The following is a 16,555-nucleotide window of genomic DNA, read 5'->3' on the forward strand; positions in this document are numbered from 1 at the left end:
GAAAAGGCAAAAAAAAATTGATCCAGACAAGACTAACCCAGACAGCTTCGACATCTTCTACATCTTCCCCTGAGAAGGAACCTGGGGAGATAGATTTAACCAGTCTTTCTGAAAAAGAATTCAAAATAAAAGTCATAACCATGCTGATGGACTTCCAGAGAAATACGCAAGAACTAAGGAGGGAGAATACAGAAATAAAACAATCTCTGGAAGGACTTCAAAACAGAATGGACGAGATGCAAGAGACCATTAATGGACTAGAAAACAGAGAACGGGAACGCAGAGAAGCTGATGAAGACAAAGACAAAAGGATCTCCAGGAATTAAAGAATTCTAAGAGAACTGTGTGACCAATCGAAATGGAACAATATCCTCATCATAGGGATACTAGAAGAAGAAGAGAGAAAAAAAGGGATAGAAAGTGTCATTGAAGAAATAATTGCTGAAAACTTCTCCAAACTAGGGGAGAAAATGGCCTATCACACCACAGAGGTACAAAGAACTAACATGACAAGGGATCCAAGGAGGGCAACACCAAGACATATAATAATTAAAACAGCAAAGATCAAAGATAAGGCAGCTAGAGAGAAAAAAAAGGTCACCTACAAAGGAAAACCCATCAGGCTATCATCAGACTTCTCAAAAGAAATCCTACAGGCCAGAAGAGAATGGCATGATATACTTAATGCAAAGAAACAGAAGGGCCTTGAACCAAGACTACTGTATCCAGCACGATTATCATTTACATATGAAGGGGGGATTAAACAATTCCCAGACAAGCAAAAGTTGAGGGAATTTGCCTCCCACAAACCACCTCTACAGGGCATCTCACAGGGACTGCTCTAGATGGGAGCACTCCTAAAAAGAGCACAGAACAAAACACCCAACATATGAAGAAGGGAGGAGGAGGAATAAGAAGGGATAGAAATAAAGAATCATCAGACCATGTTTATAATAGCTCAATAAGTGAGTTAGGTTAGACAGTAAGATAGTAAAGAAGCTAACTTTGAACCTTTGGTAACCACAAACTTAAAGCCTGCAATGGCAATAAGTACATACCTTTCAATAATCACCCTAAATGTAAATGGACTGAATGCACCAATCAAAAGACACAGAGTAATAGAATGGATAAAAAAGCAAGACCCATCCACATGCTGCTTACAAGAAACTCACCTCAAACCCAAAGACATGCACAGACTTAAAGTCAAGGGATGGAAAAAGATATTTCATGCAAACAACAGAGAGAAAAAAGCAGGTGTTGCAATACTAGTATCAGAAAAAAATAGATTTCAAAATAAAGAAAGTAACAAGAGATAAAGAAGGACATTACATAATGATAAAGGGCTCAGTCCAAAAAGAGGATATAACCATTATAAATATATACGCACCCAATACAGGAGCACCAACATACCTGAAACAAATATTAACAGAACTAAAGGAGGAAATAGAATGCAACGCATTCATTCTAGGAGACTTCAACACACCACTCACTCCAAAGGACAGATCCACCAGACAGAAAATAAGTAAGGACACAGAGGCACTGAACAACACACTAGAACAGATGGACCTAATAGACATCTACAGAACTCTACATCCAAAAGCAACAGGATACACATTCTTCTCAAGTGCACATGGAACATTCTCCAGAATAGACCACATACTAGGCCACAAAAAGAGCCTCAGCAAATTCCAAAAGATTGAAATCCCACCAATCAACTTTACAGAACACAAAGGCATAAAACTAGAAATAAACTGTACAAAGAAGGCAAAAAGGCTCACAAACACATGGAGGCTTAACAACACGCTCCTAAATAATCAATGGATTAATGACCAAATCAAAATGGAGATCCAGCAATATATGGAAAGAAATGACAACAACAACACTAAGCCCCAACTACTGTGGGGCACAGCAAAAGCAGTCTTAAGAGGAAAGTATATAGCAAACCCAGCATATTTAAAAAAGGAAGAACAATCCCAAATGAATGGTCTAATCTCACAATTATCGAAACTGGAAAAAGAAGAACAAATGAGGCCTAAGGTCAGCAGAAGGAGGGACATATAAAGATCGGAGAAGAAATAAATAAAATAGAGAAGAATAAAACAATAGCAAAAATCAATGAAACCGAGAGCTGGTTCTTCGAGAAAATAAACAAAATAAATAAAAGAAAATAAGCCAGACTTATTAAGAGGAAAAGAGAGTCAACACACATCAACAGAATCAGAAACGAGAAAGGAAAAATCACGACGGACCCCACAGAAATACAAAGAATTATTAGAGAATACTATGAAAGCCTATATGCTAACAAGCTGGAAAACCTAGCAGAAATGGCCAATTTCCTAGAAAAATACAACCTTCCAAGACTGACCCAGAAAGAAACACAAAATCTAAACACACCAATTACCAGCAACGAAATTGAAGTGGTAATCAAAAACCTACCAAAGAACAAAACCCCCGGGCCAGAAGGATTTACCTCAGAATTTTATCTGACATACAGAGAAGACATAATACCCATTCTCCTAAAAGTTTTCCAAAAAATAGAAAAGGAGGGAATACTCCCAAACTCATTCTATGCAGCCAACATCACCCTACTACCAAAACCAGGCAAAGACCCCACCAAAAAAAAAAAACTACAGACCAATATCCCTGATGAACATAGATGCAAAAATACTCAACAAAATATTAGGAAATCAAATTCAAAAATACATCAAAAAAGAAAACAGCAAAGTTGCAGGATACAAATTAACACACAGAAATCTGTAGCTTTCCTATACACTAACAATGAACCAGTGGAAAGAGAAATCAGGAAAACAATTCCATTCACAATTGCATCAAAAAGAATAAAATACCTAGGAATAAACCTAACCAAAGAAGTGAAAGAACTATACCCTGAAAACTACAAGTCACTCTTAAGAGAAATTAAAGGGGACACTAACAAATGGAAACTCATCCCATGCTCATGGCTAGGAAGAATTAATATCGTCAAAATGGCCATCCTGCCCAAAGCAATACACAGATGTGATGCAATCCCTATCAAATTACCAGCAACATTCTTCAATGAACTGGAACAAATAATTCAAAAATTCATATGGAAACACCAAAGACCCCAAATAGCCAAAGCAATCCTGAGAAAGAAGAATAAAGAAGGGGGGATCTCACTCCCCAACTTTAAGCTCTACTACAAAGCCATAGTAATCAAGACAATTTGGTACTGGCACAAGAACAGAGCCACAGACCAGTGGAACAGATTAGAGACTCCAGACATTAAACCAAACATATATGGTCAATTAATAGTTGATAAAGGAGCCATGGACATACAATGGCAAAATGACAGTCTCTTCAACAGATGGTGCTGGCAACTGGACAGCTACATGTAGGAGAATGAAACTGGACCATTCTCTAACCCCATACACAGAAGTAAATTCAAAATGGATCAAAGACCTGAATGTAAGTCATGAAACCATTAAACTCTTAGCAAAAAAACATAGGCAAAAACCTTTTAAACATAAACATGAGTGACCTCTTCTTGAACATATCTCCCTGGGCAAGGAAAACAACAGCAAAAATGAACAAGTGGGAATATATTAAGCTGAAAAGCTTCTGTACAGCAAAAGACTCCATCAATAGAACAAAAAGGAACCCTACAGTATGGGAGAATATATTTGAAAATGACAGATCCGATAAAGGCTTGACGTCCAGAATATATAAAGAGCTCACACACCTCAACAAACAAAAAACAAATAACCCAACTAAAAAATGGGCAGAGGAACTGACCAGACAGTTCTCCAAAAAAGAAATACAGATGGCCAACAGACACATGAAAAGATGCTCCACATCGCTAATTATCAGAGAAATGCAAATTAAAGTACAATGAGGTATCACCTCACACCAGTAAGGATGGCTGCCATCCAAAAGACAAACAACAACAAATGTTGGCGAGGCTGTGAAGAAAGGGGAACCCTCCTACACTGCTGGTGGGAATGTAAATTAGTTCAACCATTGTGGAAAGCAGTATGGAGGTTCCTCAGAATGCTCAAAATAAACTTACCATTTGACCCAGTTATTCCACTCCTAGGAATTTACCCTAAGAATGCAGCACTCCAGTTTGAAAAATACAGATGCACCCCTATGTTTATTGCAGCACTATTTACAATAGCCAAGAATTGGAAGCAACCTAAGTGTCCATCAGTAGATGAATAGATAAAGAAGATGTGGTATATATACACAATGGAATATTATTCAGCCATAAGAAGAAAACAAATCCTACCATTTGCAACAACATGGATGGAGCTAGAGGGTATTATGCTCACTGAAATAAGTCAAGCAGAGAAAGACAAGTACCAAATGACTTCACTCATCTGTGGAGTATAAGAACAAAGGAAAAACTGAAGGAACAAAACAGCAGCAGAATCACAGAACCCAAGAATGGACTAACAGGTACCAAAGGGAAAGGGACTGGGGAGGATGGATGGGTAGGGAGGAATAAGGGGGAGAAGATGAAGGGAGGTATTAAGATTAGCATGCATAAAGGAGGGGTGGGAGAAAGGGGAGGGCTGTAAAGCACAGAGAAGACAAGTAGTGATTCTACAGAATTCTGCTATGCTGATGGACAGTGACAGTAAAGGGGTTTATAGGGGGTCCTGGTATAGGGGAGAGCCTAGTAAACATAATATTCTTCATGTAATTGTAGATCAATGATAAAAAAAAAAGAGAAAGGAATGGGGGATTACTCCCTGATAGGATAAAACTAACTGTAAATCAACGATTAATGCATGCTTTAAATATCCTTAATTTTGATCATTTATAGGGTGTCAGATGATCAGCTATGGAACTACATTTCTCTGATAATGTTCCTTTCTCTTAAAAAGAAAAAAAAAAGCAGTTCCTGTGTGGTGATCTCCAATAAGTTCTTCACAATGGTATAAAGGGCATATCAAAGTGTGGGCAAGGGGTTTGTTTGTGTTTATACAGAGGATCAAAGCCTAATTTGGCTACCCATAAAATTAATTAAGATATGATATGAAGAAGAACTTCCAACATCAACATTCTCTGGAAAAGTCATACCAGAAGATGATCATCAAAAAACTTCAACAAAGATCCTGGCGCTGTTGCAGTTGTAGCTGCATTCATCCCACCAGTTCCTGGACTTGCCATTGGAATGAAGAAGGAGATATCTAAGCTGGCCTGTGCATACAGTAAAATAACAAATTTGACTGGATCTATATTGTTGGAACTCAACCAAGAATTAGGAGAAGTGCAAGTTGCAGCACTCCAAAATCTTGAGACTACAGACTATCTACTGTAAAAGAACATATGGGATGTGAACAGTTCCCAGGAATGTGTTGTTTTAAATTGTCTGATTTTTCTCAAACTATTCAAATTCAGTTAGACAATATCCATCATATCATAGATAAGTTTTCACAAATGCTTAGGGTGCCTAACTGGTTTTCTTGGTTTCACTGGAGATGGCTGGTAATTGTAGGTCTGCTTTGGTTATGTAATTATTATATTCCTATTATGTTAATGTGGGAGCACAATTTAATTAGTAGTTTAAAACCTATACATGCTTAAGTTACTCTACAAGAAGATATGTCAAAGAAATAACCAATCTTCCCATGTTTTCTTCCGTCTGCTACTTCTGTAGCTTTTCTTCTTCCTTCCTAATTACAACCCTTAAATAGAATTCGTGACTCATATCGAATTTACCAAGTATCATAATTTTTCCAAGTGGGAAAGATACCTCAAGACAAAGGTTGGGCATAAAACCCACTGGGCATAAATCTGCAAAGAAGTAAAAAGCCAACCTTTTCAAACAATATTGCTTCTCTCTCACTTACCAACTTTACATTTCCCTGTATGGCCCCGGAAGATGACTGGTTAGCCAGAGACGGGTAAGATTCCTCAAGGGAGGAACAACCTAAGACAGGCACAGTCGCAGGGGGGCCATCAGGTGAGAAATTGGGGATCAACAGAGGTGAGGCTTAGAACCTCACAGCCCCTGTTTTGAGAGAAATCATCTGCATCCATGGATGTTTTGTTGCCCTTGTCTAGCTTGGATTAATACTTAGTCTTTAGGCACACCCTGATCATCTACATTTGCTTTCTTACAGCACTAAACTATGTTTTCTACCTTTATCTTGCATCTACCTACCACTTCAGCATTTTATTAAAAATAATAATAATAATAATAATAATAATAATAAGAAGAAGAAGAAGAAGAAGAAGAAGAAGAAGGGAGAAATGTGGGATTCACATATAAATCAAGTATAAAAATCAAACGAATATTAATATTTGACCTGATTGTTTATAGTTCATAATGCGTGATCAAAACCAAAAGTTTCTGTGATGATTGCCCTTGTACTGTTCACCATCTAAGAACTTATTCATTATGTAAGAATTTGTTCACCATGTAAGAACTTGTTCATTGTGCTTCAGAAGATCGGAGACTGATGAGAATTAGGCTTGGGGTGGATTAATGATTGTGCATCGAGTCCCCTATACAGAATTTTATTGTTGTTAACTGTTATCAACCATTTGATCAATAAATATGAGAGATGCCCTCTCAAAAAAAAAAAATACATCAAAAGGATCATACACCATGACCAAGTGGGATTCATCCCAGGGATGCAAGGATGGTACAACATTCGAAAATCCATCAATATCATCCACCACATCAACAAAAAGAAGCACAAAAACCTTATGATCATCTCCAGAGATTCTGAAAAAGCATTCGACAAAATTCAACATCCATTCATGATAAAAACTCTCAACAAAATGGGTATAGAGGGCAAGTACCTCAACATAATAAAGGCCATATATGATAAACCCACAGCCAACATCATACTGAACAGTGAGAAGCTGAAAGCTTTTCCTCTGCGATCGGGAGCAAGACAGGGATGCCCACTCTCCCCACTGTTTTCAACGTAGTACTGGAGGTCCTAGCCACGGCAATTAGACAAACAAAGAAATACAAGGAATCCAGATTGGTAAAGAAGTTAAACTGTCACTATTTGCAGATGACATGATATTGTACATAAAAAACCCTAAAGACCCCACTCCGAAACTACCAAAGCTAATATCAGAGCTCAGCAAAGTAGCAGGATACAAAATTAACACACAGAAATCTGTGGCTTTCCTATACACTAACAATAAACTAATAGAAAGAGAAATGAGGAAGAAAATTCCATTCACAATAGCATCAAAAAGAATAAAATACCTAGGAATAAACCTAACCAAGGAAGTGAAAGACCTATATCCTGAAAACTATAAGGCACTCTTAAGAATAATTAAAGAGGTCACTAACAAATGGAAACTCACCCCATGCTCCTGGCTAGGAAGAATCAACATCATCAAAATGACCATCCTGCCCAAAGCAATATACAGATTTGATGCAATCCCTATCAAACTACCAACAGCATTCTTCAATGAACTGGAACAAATAGTTCAAAAATTCATATGGAAACACCAAAGACCCCGAATAGCTAAAGCAATCCTGAGAAGGAAGAATAAAGTGGGGGAGATCTCACTCCCCAACTTCAAGCTCTACTACAAAGCCACTGTAATCAAGACAATTTGGTACTGGCACAACAACAGAGCCACAGACCAATGGAACAGAATAGAGACTCCAAACATTAACCCAAACATATATGGTCAACTAATATTCGATAAAGGGGCCATGGACATACAATGGGGAAATGACAGTCTCTTCAACAGATGATGCTGGCAAAACTGGACAGCTACATGTAAGAGAATGAAACTGGACCACTGTCTAACCCCATACACAAAAGTAAATTTGAAATGGATCGAAGACTTGAATGTAAGTCATGAAACCATAAAATTCTTAGAGAAAAACGTAGGCAAAAACCTCTTAGACATAAACATGAGTAACCTCTTCTTGAACATATCTCCCCGGGCAAGGGAAACAAAAGCAAAAATGAACAAGTGGGACTATATCAAGCTGAAAAGCTTCTGTACAGCAAAGGACACCATCAATAGAACAAAAAGGTACCCTACAGTATGGGAGAATATATTCATAAGTGACATATCTGATAAAGGGTTGAAATCCAAAATATATAAAGAGCTCACACACCTCAACAAACAAAAAGCAAATAATCCAATTAAAAAATGGGCAGAGTTGCTGAACAGACAGTTCTCCAAAGAAGAAATTCAGATGACCAACAGACACATGAAAAGATGCTCCACATCGCTTGTCATCAAAGAAATGCAAATTAAAGCCACAATGAGATATCATCTCACACCAGTAAGGATGGCCATCATCCAGAAGACAAACAACAACAAATGTTGGCGAGGTTGTGGAGAAAGGGGAACCCTCCTATACTGCTGGTGGGAATGTAAATTAGTTCAACCATTGTGGAAAGCAGTATGGAGTTTCCTCAAAATGCTCAAAATAGAAATACCATTTGACCCAGGAATTCCACTTCTAGGAATTTACCCCAAGAATGCAGCACTCCAGTTTGAAAAAGACAGATGCACCCCTATGTTTATCACTGCACTATTTACAATAGCCAAGATATGGAAGCAACCTAAATGTCCATCAGTAGATGAATGGATAAAGAAGAGGTGGCACATATACACAATGGAATATTACTCAGCTATAAGAAAACAACAGATCCTACCATTTGCAACAACATGGATGGAGCTAGAGGGTATTATGCTCAGTGAAATAAGCCAGGCGGAGAAAGACAAGTACCAAATGATTTCACTCATATGTGGAGTATAAGAACAAAAGAAAACTGAAGGAACAAAACAGCAGCAGAAGCACAGAACCCAAGAATGGACTAACAGTTACTAAAGGGAAAGGGACTGGGGAGGATGGGTGGGAAGGGAGGGATAAGGGCAGGAAAAAAGAAAGGGGGCCTTACGATTAACATGTATTGTGTGGTGGGGGCACAGGGAGGGCTGTGCAACACAGAGAAGACAAGTAGTGATTTTACAGCATCTTACTATGTTGATGGACAGTGACTGTGAATGGGTATGTGGGGGGGACTTGGTGAAGGGGGGAGCCTAGTAAACATAATGTCCTTCATGTAATAGTAGATTAATGATACCAAAATAAAACTAAAAAAAAAAAAGTAGTTACAACATGCTTTGTCCCGAGGATGAAAGGAGAACAAACATGGAAAGTATTTTCGTACATTACATAGCAATCAAATTACACCTTAAGTACTCAGAAAATTAATTGGAGATGACAGTAATGAGGACAGTGATGAGGAGGAGGAGGTAAATCAATTTATCAGCAGCAAACGTTGTTAAAGCAGAGACTTTTAAGTGAGCTTGCTGAAACAGATTCTCACTATTCCTTTATGTGTCAATGATAAAACCTTGGCATTGTATTTTGGATTCATAATGATTTCTTCCAGGGACATATGTTCAGAGAAAACATGGCTTTTGCTGTTGGTGTTGTGACATTATTTTAACCGATGCTGCTGTATATGATCCATTAGTTCAAAGATTTACATGGGAAGTTGGAGAGTGTGAAAATACATTTGCATTTAGACACCACTCACCCTCACCACACTCCTTTCTCTGTCACTCGGCCCTTTCTCCTCGTCACCACGGGCTGGATGCCGCTGTGAAAATGTGCAGTGTAACTACATCTTGGTTCCAAGAGTAACTCTGGCATTTGAATAAGATTCATCCATAGCATGCTATTTTGGTAAAAATCATTTTCCAAAAACAGCATTATGAGAAAGTGAGGCCAAAGAGAACTTGCTGTTCTCTCTCACACTGGCACAGCATGATGCCTGCTTAACCTGCTTGTGGGCTTAGGTATTCAAAACCCACGATACATTTTTTTCTCTTTTGCTTTAAATGGCATCATAACTTTACCTTGGTGCCAAGTCTGATTTAAATTAAACCTAGACATGAAAGGGATGGCACTATTTCTTTAAGTCCTTGTGTGAGATGAGGTAGGTTAATGAGTTGCTATGGTGATCAATTTTAGCTATGAAGTTGAGTGACGATAAAGAGGACAGGTTTTGGAGTCAGATTTTAGTTCAAACTCACATTCTGTCATGTTTGACTGAATCTGAGCAATTTACTTATCTTCTCTGGTACATGTTCTCATGGGTAAGATGAGCCTAGTAATGTCTATCCAGGAGAGTGATTATCTTGATTATTCTTATAACAATCCTCTGGTGTAGGTATCATTGGTAGCATTTTACAGGTAAGTTTTATACAACTTGCCCAAAGTCATGGAGCTAGTCAGTGGCAGAGCCAGGAGGCCCACCTCATGATTTCTGGGGGTTACCTGGGGTTCGTGAGGTTTTTCCACATAGGGTCTCATGCAATTGCAGTCAGTGGCTGGGCTGGGGGCATGTCAAAGGGCTGGGGGCATGTCCCTACTCCACCTGTGGCTGCTGCTGCTGGCTGTTGGGGGACCTGAGTTTGGCACTCTCAGCTGGAACCCCTACATGTGGTCCCATGTGGCCTAGGCTTCCTTATAGTGTATGGTGGCAGGGTTCCAAGGGCCAGTATCCCAGGAGAGATCCAGTGTAGGCTGTATCGCCTTTTATGGCCTAGTCTCAGAAGTCAAGCAGCATCCCTTTTTGTTTGTTATAGCAAGTCAGTACAGCTGGTCTACATACAGACAGACTGAGACCTTACAGGCAAGATGACACTAGATTATTATCTTCAAAGTGTTGCTGAAAAATAATTAAATCTTAAAGTTGTATACATAGTTAAATGAACATCAATCTGTTACATTTTCTAAATGGATCCAGTTTAAGACATTTGAAATTGGTTGTGTAATTTATTCAGTAAAACATTAAGATTACATAGTTTATTGACTTTTTTCTAGCCATCTTCGTCACTGGGTCTGGAATATAATTTTTCTGTCAGCATCAGAAGATAGAAAAGGAGAACAACAGTGAAGAGAAGTAGAAAATAATAAAGATAAAAGTAATAAGATATTGCAGTGGTTAATTTTATGTGTCAGCTTGACTGAGCTAAGGGGTGCCCAGATGGCTGTTAGAACACTGTTCCTCAGCGTGTCTCTGAGAGCATTTCCAGGAGAGACTGGCATTTGAATCAGTAGATGGAGTCAAGGGATCTGCCCTCACCAATGTGGGCAGCATTGTACAATCTGCTGAAAGCCTGAAAAGAACAAAAAAGCAGAGGAAGGGTGAATTTGATCTCTGCATTAGCTGGAACATCCACTTGCTCCTGCCCTTGGACATTGGCTGTCTTGGTTCTTGGGCCTTTGGACTTGGACTGAATTACCAGCAGCTTTCCTGATTTTCCAGTTTACGGATGACAGCTCATGGGACTGCTTGGCCTCCATAATCTAGTGAGCCAATTTTTGCAATAAATCCCTACCAATCTATCTATCTAGCTACATAGGCTATATATTTCCTTTGGAGAACCCTTATTAATAGAAACACAAAACAAAACAAAAATGCAATACAGTTGAATAAGATAATGTATATTAAAATCTTAAAAATGAGGGAGAAATGTGGGATTCACATATAAATCAAGTATAAAAATCAAAAGAATAATCATATCTGACTTGATTGTTTATAGTTCATGATGCGTGATCAAAACTGAAAGTTTCTGTGATGACTGCCTCTTGCACTGTTCACCATGTAAGAACTTATTCACTATGTAAGAACTTGTTCACCATGTAAGAACTTGTTCGTTATGCTTCAGAAGATTGGAGACTGTTGAGAATTAGGCTTGGGGCCGATTAATGACTGTGCATTGAGTCCCCTATACAGAATTATATTGTTGTTAACAACCATTTGATCAATAAATATGAGAGATGCCCTCTCAAAAAATAAAAAATCTTAAAAATGTACATTTTGAAGACTAATGAAATAGACCAATCTTTGGCAAAAATGACCGAGAGAGAGAGGGAGGAGACACACACTCATAAGGAAAAAACAAAATGAACAAATATAGAAGTCTTTCAAAAATAAGAGATTATAGAATATTTATATTGCTGCAGCATAAAGTAGAAAAAAAAAGAAGAAACATGAAAAATGGCAGGAAAAATTTTAAAATCTGAATAGATCAGTAATTATAAAAGAAAATGTCAGAACAGTCAAAGATCTACTACTAAAAAAGAGGCAACAGACCCAGGAGTATACTACTGAACTTTCAAGAATAGATAAAAATTTTTTTTTTAATTTCAGATCATCAACCAAACTCACAAGACAGTACAATTTTTAATGCATAAACCATAAAATGTTTGCTGAGGAAGGGGGGCGGAGCCAAGATGGCGGCGTGAGTAGAGCAGCGGAAATCTCCTCCCAAAACCACATATATTTTTGAAAATACAACAAAGGCAACTCTTCCTAAAATGTTTGCTGAGAAAGAGAAAATTGTACGCCAATCTCACTTATGAATATAGATGGTAAAATTCTTTTTAAAATATCACTGTACTGAATACATATTAAGACAAAATTATTATAATTAAGAAAGATTTATCCAAGAGAAGAATTCTTCAAAATTAGAAAAGCATTAAGGTAAATTAGCTCATTAACAGATTAAAGAAGAAAAAAAATAATCACCATAGATTATTTAGAAAAACACTAGAAAAAAGTAACTCATTCTAAGCCAAAAAAAGGATATTTACCAGACGATTTCAACAAACACAACAAAACATTTTGAAACTGCATAAGCAATTCTGTTAAAATAGAAATGAGGAAAAAATGCCAGCTGTCACGACTGTCTAAAATTGTCCTGGAGATTCAAGCTGATCAATATTTTTGAAGGAGAAGGAGAGCTAAATCATTATTACTTTCGATTATATGCTTATAATTTCTACATAGTAAACTCAATAGAGTCCACTACCATCTCTCTGAAATTTTAAGAAATTCTAGTAAGGTCTTTGGAACCATGATTAGCACACTGAAATTAAGTGTCTTCCTATAGAGCAACAGTAAATGATTATGTCTTAGTACATTAACTGCATGAAATTAAATGCTCGTCCCCTGTGCTGACCACTTTGCATTCAGGTCTCTGGAAGTCTTCTCTGACCACCCATTCCAAACGTCCTACTCTTCCCAGCCACTCTGGATCCTGTCCCTTCAATTTACTTTCTTTAAGCATCATGCCTTAAAATAATCTTGTCATTCATTTCTTACTTAATGCTACAAGCCCAACACAACATCATACTCCATTAACATTTGTTGATTGAATGAATGAATGAATGAATGAATAAGCCTGGGTATATCTGACATCAAATCCAGAATTTTCCCATCATTTCAAGTTTCCTCCTGATTTAGTCTACAAACTTTACCTCTATCATCCATGATGGCTAGAAGCACTAGGAACACAAAAAGCTTCTTGTGGCCAAGTGAAATGGCAAAGTTTGAGTCAAAATGCCACCATATAGCTTGACTGTATATTTTTTTAATGTTCCTGGCTATGAAGGCTAAGAGTCACAGAATGCAGAAACTGAATCATTAGCAGAATTGGCAATATTGATGAGCTTTGATTTTTCCAGGCACAGGAAACACATTATTCCCTTCCTGAAGAATCGTTTATGGGATTCAGGTCTCCTTGCTAAATTAGTTCTCTGATGGATAGGTTAAACCACATCTTTCTACAGGAAGAACATCTTTTTGTGTAGTCCAGCTTGAAATCACAAGCTAGATTAGGAGACTCAGAGGAACCCCAGGACCCAGTTTGCCATTCAAGGTATCATTTCTCCTCTCCATGCTCTTATCAAGCTTTACCATCCTTGACCTCAGATGGCCTCACTCAGCCTTAATTTTTTTCCTACTTGCTCTCTCTGGGTGACTCACTACTCTGTCCTTCCTACAGAACCTTCCTCCTTCACCTGTGGCCCTTTTCCCCCTGAACCCCTCCTAGCCTTAACTTTGCAGAGGTCTCCATCCCTGCCCTAAATTCCACCTGTCTGTAGTTCCTGACTTGTCTTTGTTCTGCCTCCCTCTGGGGGGGACAAGCTCCCCATTCCCCCTCCTGAAGTTCTAACAAATCACAAGGAAAGATATGTGGGGTTTCATAACCATACCAGAAAGGTTTGATTTGATATTTTGTTTTTGGTGTTTTAAACGTGCTTATTGATTTGGGGTATGGGGGAATGAGATTTCATTGACTTCTCTGACTCCTACAGAAACCATCTTTCAGCCTGGCAAGTGATTGATGCTTTTTCCTTCTCTGATGTCTGTTGCATAGAAGCTTTAAAAATAAATTGGGAGTCATAACCCTGGGTATTTGATATGCTTAGCAAGTGCAATGTTCTGTGTTTACTTACTTCTCACAGCAACCTCATAAAACACGATTTATTATTCCTATTTCATACCTAAGGAAAAGTACTGAGAGAGATTAAGCAACCTGTCTGGGATGTTTCACTCTAAATCTCTCTCTTCAGATTATGTGAAGATGTAGAATGTAAATTCCTAAAACCCATCTCCTGGCTCCTGGCTTTTCTCCATTCCCTCGCCCCCACACCCCACCACAAAACCCCAGTTTGGAACTATCTCAGGCCTAAATTCCTCATTAATAATCCACATTTCAGATGGGTATCACACTGCAACTTCTCTTGCATATCAAAAGGGAAGTTCGAATAGCCTCGGGAAATATAAATGAACAAGGCAGCCTTCTAGTTATCAGATGGAAGTTATTTACAATGTGCTTCCCAAAATTTCAAAATATGAAGCATTTTTAAATGTTTCTATGCTCTGCATGATGTGCAGAACAAACACACTCACACACACACACACACACACACACACACACACCCCTATACACCACCACTACCACCAGAGGTAACCACTATCTGGAAAATAGCATGTATATTTCCTGCACATGCTTTTGTGCTTTCATGTACATACATACACATAGGCCACACAGACCTATAGAAAGTGTCAATTTATATATGTATATACATGTGCAAAGCAGTCTATCATAATGCTTTGTATTTTAAATTTTATTTAGTTTTATCACACTGTATTTATGTATCCTATTGCAACTTTCTTTTGTTTTTTCACACATCATGTTTTGAGATTTACATTTATTGAGCATACAGTTCTATATGTTTACTCATTTTTATTCTTGTAGAGTAATAGTGATAATTACCATTTTTAAGTGCTTTCTGCGCATTAGGCTTTATTGAGGCATTTTGCACATACCTTCCCATTTAGTCCTCACAATGGTGCCATGGGGGTGGCATCAACACCACATTTTCCAGTGAGGAAGCTGGGGGCAGATGGTGAAGCGGCTCCTTGAAGGTCTAGGCGCTAGTCAGGAGTCTGATTCTGAAGCCCAAGATCCTCCCCATAGGCCATTCCACCCATTCCCTGGGATAGAGATGTGGATATTTAGGTCGACTTTCAGAGGAAGGAGAAAACACTTATGAGCAGCCTGAGTTCTCCCCCTTCAGCTGCTTGCCCTGCACACCCCTGGCAGACAGCGTTACTCCGGAGCAAGAAGACAGAGCCATCAAAGCAGCAAAGGCTCAGGAGGTACAGACACTTTCTGGGGCCCTTTTTTCTTTTAATCTGGAATCATGTGCAAAACGGAGTCTGGGTCAGGGGGCCCAGCAGGTGTTAGACAGATGGGCCCCTGTTCACTGGGTGCCTGTACATACCCAAGTAAGGGAGCTTATGGCATGACAGAGTTGCACAGAGGGGGCAAGGAGGTACTGGCATTTAATGGGGACAGTCTCAGTTTCACAAGATGAAAAAGTTCTAGAGATCAACTGAAAATGTGAATATACTTAACAGTAATGAACTGTGTGCTTAAAAATGGTTATAATGTTATGTGCTTTTTACCATAGTAATAAATAAATAAATATAAACAAGGAAAAAAGATGGGATGTGATGGACTTGGGGTACCTGCCTAAGGAGGAGGGCAAATGGAGGTGGGAGACGTAGGTCACATAGCTGGCTTTTGTTTCTGGCTTCCACCTCTGCCGTCGCTGGGCCGTGAGCCACTCCTTGAGGCTGACGCTATGTCAGTTCACTTTTGTCATATTTGCAACCCTCATCCTTGCACACACGCAGGGGCCACTAAGCAAATGCTGGTGAGTGTCCATAGTGCCCTAGCAATCGGTTGAGGGGAACAGAAATTCCGTTTGTAAAGGTTCATGGCCAATATGAAATTATTAATTCATGAAATCGAGGGGAAATGAACAACCTCAGAGGCTGTATAGGCCAAAACACAGCCAGACCTTAAGAAAATGTGTAACAGCAACTGGAAGTCACTCTACTTTTCTTTATAGCTTTCACCATTGCCTTTTACTGAAATGACAGCTTTCTCCAAATGGGATTGATCATAAGACTGTCTTCCTAGGGTAAGTTAATATATGTAATAGATGTAATTAAATGCATTAATACATGTAAAGCACTTAGCTTGTGCAAAATACAGAGTAAGTGCTCAACAAATGTTTGTTGTTATTGTCATAATACTTATTATCATGATTATTAACTAATTCTGAGGTATATTTTACATTTGTATATTTATTTGTTTATGTGTTTATTTATGTTCTCCCTCCAGCCCCCTCCAGGGGCTATAACTGTTCACCAGGAAAGAGGACGCTCTCTTCTATTCAGTGCTACAGCCTCAGAGC

Source organism: Manis pentadactyla, chromosome 5 (assembly GCF_030020395.1).
Source record: "Manis pentadactyla isolate mManPen7 chromosome 5, mManPen7.hap1, whole genome shotgun sequence".
Lineage (NCBI taxonomy): Eukaryota > Metazoa > Chordata > Mammalia > Pholidota > Manidae > Manis > Manis pentadactyla.